Here is a 7,106-nt window from a genome sequence, read left to right on the forward strand (position 1 = left end):
AGCCTTTCCAAATCTAGCCATAACCACTGGAGAATGAGGTATAAATTCTTGATCCACCACCATACATATAGTTTGAAAGAATACAACTTGTGTAGGTTGTGAATCTTAGTGTGTTTATGCTTCCTCTCTTATCTTGGCATTCACCTCCTACTAAGTGTGTCACTCGCTATCCGAAAACCTAACAGTCTCCAAAGGATCTTTAAAGCTTATCATTACGAGTTTTCTGAATGTACCAGATTATCCATGAGAAGGATCTCCATCCATGTCTGAATCTTCAGTGTCGCTTTTCCGCCAAATTAAAATAATTCATATTGGTACAAACACTTGAAACTGGGAAAATCGAAGGGTAAGATGGAGTTGTTAACAAGGCCTATGTTTGTAGAACTGGTGGACATTAAAAATAGCATGGCTTATAGATTCATCTAAAGCACTATATCTAAGACAATGATTATCACATCGCGTATAACTTAGTGTTATATTTTTATTTACTTGATGTATACTTATATCAATATATAGTTTATTTAATCAAAACCAAAGATACCAAACGTCCTGTAAATTTTTTGTCTCTAGAACGCTCTTGCATAAATTCAGAATAAAGTATATAGGTTTTTATTTATTTTAATTTATTTTTTATCCCGCATCTTTTCTGATTACTTATTGTTGGCTATAACAGAAAATTCGGTTCCCTGAAAAAGTTAAGTTTTTTCACTTATAAATATTTGTTGTGCGAGCTTTGACTCTTACATTGATTTATCTCAGAAACACCGAGTTTGGCATAGTTGGTTTTGCAGATGTAGGATATTATCAGATTTTCATAAAAAATGATTGCAAACCAAATTATATTTTAATTTTTATAATCATATATATATTTATAAATATTTAAAATACGTATTATTTTAGAATTTGAATACTTTTAAAAATATATTTTTAACAGATCCGAATCTGGATCCGGATACTTACGGGTAATAGAATATTTAGAGGATATCTGAAACCTGAACATCCAAAAGACACGGATCCGGACACTAAATTTTCTGGATATTCGGATCCGTTCCACCCTTAATAACTAGTGTACTCAAATTTTTGAAATTGTCTCCAATGATAAAAAAAATAACAAATCGGTAAACCATGTTAAATCGTTTTTATACTATCATATTGGTCATATATATTTTTTCCTTTTTATTATGTCTGTTATAACATCTACTAGAGACGGATCCCCGCTGTGTGCGGTTATTTTTCATTTTCATTAGGATATTTTTTCTTTATTTGTAGTTTAGATTAAGTGTTATCTGTTGTGTCGAAATAGTGTATCTTAATTGATATTTCTAGAATTGCTTTGTGTTATTTATATGTATTATATTTTGGTGTGGAAATGGGAGTTTTATCAAATTTTATATAACTAACAATAATAACATTATTTTTTGTTTAAATTAAGAAAATATGATTTTATTAGCTATTATTTTATATCTTATTATATTTTCTAGAATTACTTTTTAAAAAATATCTTATTTTATAACATATTGTATTTTCTGCAATATATATAGTTTCTAAAAATTATATAATGTATTTTTTGTATATATGTATTTGCTGTTTTATATTTTTAGGATGATCATTATTGAGATGATGCTAATAAATAGTAGTAGTTATTTTATATGTTTCTAAATTTATGGGATTGAGAATTTTAGATTTTTTGATTGATCGCAGATATTGGTGGCAAATTTTTATTTAAAAAAGAAGTTGGCTGGAATGCTTGAATAATTGGCTAGAATGGTGGAATATAATTGGTTAGAACAAATGTGACTAAAAATAGATTATATTAAATACTGCTTATAAATATTGGCTAGAATAGCATTTTTATTTTTACTTTATCTTTAATATTATGTGTCTATTTGTATGTTGTTTATCCTGGTTGTGGATCGAACAATTTTTTTTTCCGGAATAAAAATCAGCGTTAAAAAAGTAGATGATTTCTGATTGGTTGTAGTTGATATGATGTTTTGTTATTAAAAAAACAGTGATATTCTTTTGTAAATAACTCTAAAAGTATGGACATAGGGCCCGACTGGTTCAAACGTAGCAGTTGCGGTTGCGGTTGCGGGAGTTTGCGGATGCGGGTAGTTGCAGTTTCTAGCGGTTTTAAGAGATTTGTATGACTGGTTCTACGGTTAGAAATTGGTGCGTTTGCGGGATACTTATGACTGGTTAACTACCAAATACACCAGCGGTTAAATAATAGATTAACAATATTTACATTTTATATAATTACAAAAATATCAAAAATCATAATATTATAATAAATATGAAAATCATATTTAGAAAGTTATATTTTTAACTTTTTAAAAATTATAGAAAATATTTTTATTTTAAAATTTTATAATATTAATTAAAATATAATAGATATATTTTATTATAATAAATATGAAAATCATATTTAGAAAGTTATAGTTTTAAATTTTTAAAAATTATAGGAAATATTTTTATTTTAAAATTTTATAATATTAATTAAAATATAATAGATATATTTTATTATTTTTATAATTCCAATTTATTTTTTATTGAATATTTTTTATTTTTGTATTTATTTTGAAAAAAAAAAACAAATTATCCTCCCGTAACCGCCCGCAACCGCAAACGCTAGCTGGAACCAGCTTTTGATTTTAAGAGGTTCAGAGCAGTTTGAAGCGATTTGTAGCGGTTTGTATGATTGTTTCGAAACGCTGTCAACCGCTACCAACCGCAAAAGATGCGTTTGCGGGTGGTAGCGGGGAAACCAGTCAGACCCATAGTCCTAATAGGAATTATGCTTTAATAGTATGAGCTAGTGTAAAAGAAATTCAAAATATTATGAAAGCAATCTATAAAAGTAAGAATATAATTTGTTTTTAAATTAAAGTATATATCATAGTTGAATATTAGTGTGTATATTTGGTAGAATCAAATTTATTTAGAAGATTTTGAATTAAAATCTTGGATGAATATTCTTGGAAATTTGATATTGGGAAAATCTTCATTTAATACAACAATATTTAGTCATTTGAAAATGAAATTTATATGTATGTAACAGTTGTGGAGATTATTTAGTTTATAATTTATATTTCATCAATTATATATTCCATATATTTATGTTAATAATTACATTTGAAACTATATTATATAATTGTTATATGTTATATTTAGATTTATAAATATAAATATATAAAATAGGCCACTAAATTTATAAAGTGTTGAGTTCAGTTTTTGTATATGAAATAGAATAAACCAATTCATCAATGAATATATGTGATTTTATAAAAACACACGTATATATAAAAGAAAATAAAATTCACATATAACTTAAAAATATAATACAATATATAACTGATATACAAAATTCACAAAAACAGTACTATACAAAATTTCTAAAGTATATATAACTGAATCTATTCTATTAAAAGGGAAGCATTCTTAATAAATCTACTTATAAAGGTTGTTTGGACCTATTAATTAGAATTTAGTTAGACACATTATTTAATCTCTACACATAGCATATCCTAAATAATATAAGGGAATAGTTATAATCTCCTGTATTTTAGGAAAGATCAGTTAATTGCAATATTTACACAACTATATTTATAAATGAAATCTTCTACGATTGCCAAAGAAAAACTAATCATATAAAATAATTATCTTCTGCAATTCACGTTTAACTAAAAGTAAAATATTTATTTTAATATTTTAATCAACCATTGTATTCTAATATATCACTATTTCAGTCCCAAAGCCATAAATAGCAGTATAACATATTTATTAATAAGATCATATTCAATGATATTTTATACAAAAATAACCATTAAAAAATATTTTATCACCCAACGTCATGATTGTTATGTTGCAACATCTATACTATTAAAGCATGATCTTATTTTAAAGTTTTAGGATTCTACCCTTGAATTTTAATCATATTTACAAAATAATAGAAATATCTCATATTTATGGTAACAAATAAATTTTCTTTACAAACCAAAACAAAACCATAATGCTAATTAACTATTAGCATTTACTATAGGTAAAACTTTATCATATCCATAGCAAATTTTTTTCGACTAGATTTGTTTTTGAATAATTAGATATTTTTAATCATATGAAATATACTTAATTTTGCGGATAATAAATAAATTAAACTAATATAATTTATTTATTAGATACAAACTAATTGAAGTGTTTTTTGTAGTGTATTTTCCTAATATGAGAAATAAAAAAATCATAAACTTTCCATTTTACAATTTTTATAGTTGAGTTTTATATGGTGGAACAAATATATGCATCTAAGTAAATAAATAAATAAATAATCATTAAAAGTTAAAATCTGCAAAGAATAATATTAAAATATGCAATGTGAAATATCATTCATTTTCTCAACTTATATAGTAGTGTTTTTATATAATTGGAACAAATATATGCATCTAAATGATCAAATAAAATATTATAAATAAAAAATAAGATGTGAAACAATAATATTAAAATATGTAATGAGAAAATATCTTTAGTATATAAATATAATACTTTAGAATAAATTAAAATTAATACAATATTTTTCTAAACAATTAACTTCTTTAAAAAATAATTTCATAAATATAAATATAAATTTTTTGTATATCATATCTAATATCTATGATTATAACATAAACATTCAGTAAATTTTAAATGTATACGGTTATCATATATAAAAACACATAATATTATAATTTAAAATAAAATTTTATAATTAAAAAATTTGTAGAATTTTAAAAGAGAATTAATTCCGCGCTTTTTAAAGCGCTGGTCAAAATCTAGTGTGGGATTAAAATTTTAGTGTCATTGGCATATTAATCATTGCTATACCCGTATGGGATTGTTGGGTCAATGGTTAGAACAGTTTACTTATATAATTATATGACATTTGATTACTATGAGTCGGTGATATAATATTCGTAAGTGTTAAAATTGATAATGACATTCAATTGTCAAAAATTTCATCACAGTTATAAGGGATGTTATATTTAGTTTTGGTAACATGTCGTACACTTGATTTAAGTTGAGTTAAGCATATAAATCAAAAATGTTACTAATCATGAATTAGTTTTAAGATTCTGAAGTTGTGTTTGAGTTATAATTGATTACTAGATTTTGATCCGCGTTTTCAAAGCGCGGGTTTATTTTTGTTTTTTTTTCAATTGACAAATATTTAGTAAATGTCATATTTTCATATATTTGTGTTTTATTTTATAAAAGACTTAAAAATTTTATCTTTATTTATCGTATTTCATTTTAAATGACTATTTATGTTAAAAAAAATTAAACTTTATTTTTTTAATGAATTAAGTTGGTATAACTCTAATAAATTAATTTTATTATGGGGTTAATATTTTAATTAAAAAATTATATACTTTTAATAAAGATTTATACTTTTCAATAAAAAAATTTAATTATTTTTATGAATGCTTAAATTATATTAAGAAAAGAAAAAAATAATAATTAAGAATAGTTGAAAACAAATTATTTGAACTTGGACTCAATGGCCCAAAGGAAAAAAAAAGTGAGAATTGAATCTGATTTTTTAATAGGCCCAAATGACCCAAGAGAGATTTGATTTGGACTGGATCCAAAAATAATGACCCAATATAGATTTATTATTAATATTACTTAATTGCCCTTAATGAAACATGCAATGTTAGTGAAGGAAACATGCCCCTAAGGTAATTATGACAATAGGATCCTGCTTTAATAGTATAGATTATTGAGTTACAATTTTGAGTTATAGCTTTTGTAAAAATGATAACTCAAATCTTAAATCTACATCAACCGAAATCTCATGTATTAAGATTTGAGTTACAGAAAACTTTGGGTTTGTCAATTAACTACCCACTACCTTTTGAATATTAACAATTTAAAATACATAATCACTTAGCGGCTAATACGTTTAGTTTATATTTTTTAATACAATGTGTTTAACAGTTTAATATGGTTATATATTTGTTGGCTAAAGTTTTTCTCTAAATTATACTCAAAAAAGCTTTTCTAAAATCATATTTTCATTTTAATTAGTTAAAAAAAATCTATAATTTTAGTTGTTAATTTTCTTTGGTGATTAAAAAGTTATGTAAATAAAATATTTGTATCAGTTCCACCTAATAGTCAATTAAAATTTTCAATTAATTTTAATTTTTAATAATGTTCGGTGATTAAAAATTTATGTATATAAATTTTCAACATCCTTAGTTAATTTTGATTTATGTATTTTATTTTTAAAAGTATTCTTTTTAAAATATTATTTATATTTAAAAAATAATTTATACTGCAACTTATACATCAAAAATGTTACCAATCAACAATATTGATTAAATAGTAACTCATATTTTTACTGCGAACTCACTACATGAATCTACAATTTATACCACATAGTTTTTACTTCAAGTTACATCAAACCATACATTTTATTGTAACTCAACTCTAATACTATATGTCACCAGTCGAAGTCTTAGTGAAATATGAATAAGTCCAAAATTTAAATGACAACTTCTTAAATAAATAAAAAGTAAGAGTCTAATAGATTAGATATATGAAATTTTGATTTGTTAATCTGATATGCTATGAATCGGTGATATAATGATATCGGTAAGTTTTAAAAGTGATTAATGACATTGAATTGTCAAAATTTTCTTCATAATTATTAGGGATGTTATTTTTAGTTTTATTGAAATATTAATAAATCCAAAATTTAAATAACAACTTATTAAGTAGATAAAAAGTATGATTCTAAATTAATAGATTACTAGATCCAGATCTGCGCTGTGCGCAGATAATATTTTTACTAATTTTCGTAATAATTATTGAGATGAGATTATATTTTTTATTTTCGTATAACTTATTTTTTTTAATAGTTTACTTTTGTTTTGGACGTCTATATAACATTTGTATTTTAGTTTGTTATTTGTTGACAAAAAAATTTGTTTTTTGAAAACACAATTTGGAAGAGATAGGCATTTATGTAAATTTTGATATATTCAAACTTTAAAAACTTTTGGCCCATATAAGAATAATACAAACTCGTTTAGAAAGCATATATTTGCAAAATAGTTATATTTATTGTC

This window comes from Brassica rapa, chromosome A09, assembly GCF_000309985.2.
Source record: "Brassica rapa cultivar Chiifu-401-42 chromosome A09, CAAS_Brap_v3.01, whole genome shotgun sequence".
NCBI lineage: Eukaryota > Viridiplantae > Streptophyta > Magnoliopsida > Brassicales > Brassicaceae > Brassica > Brassica rapa.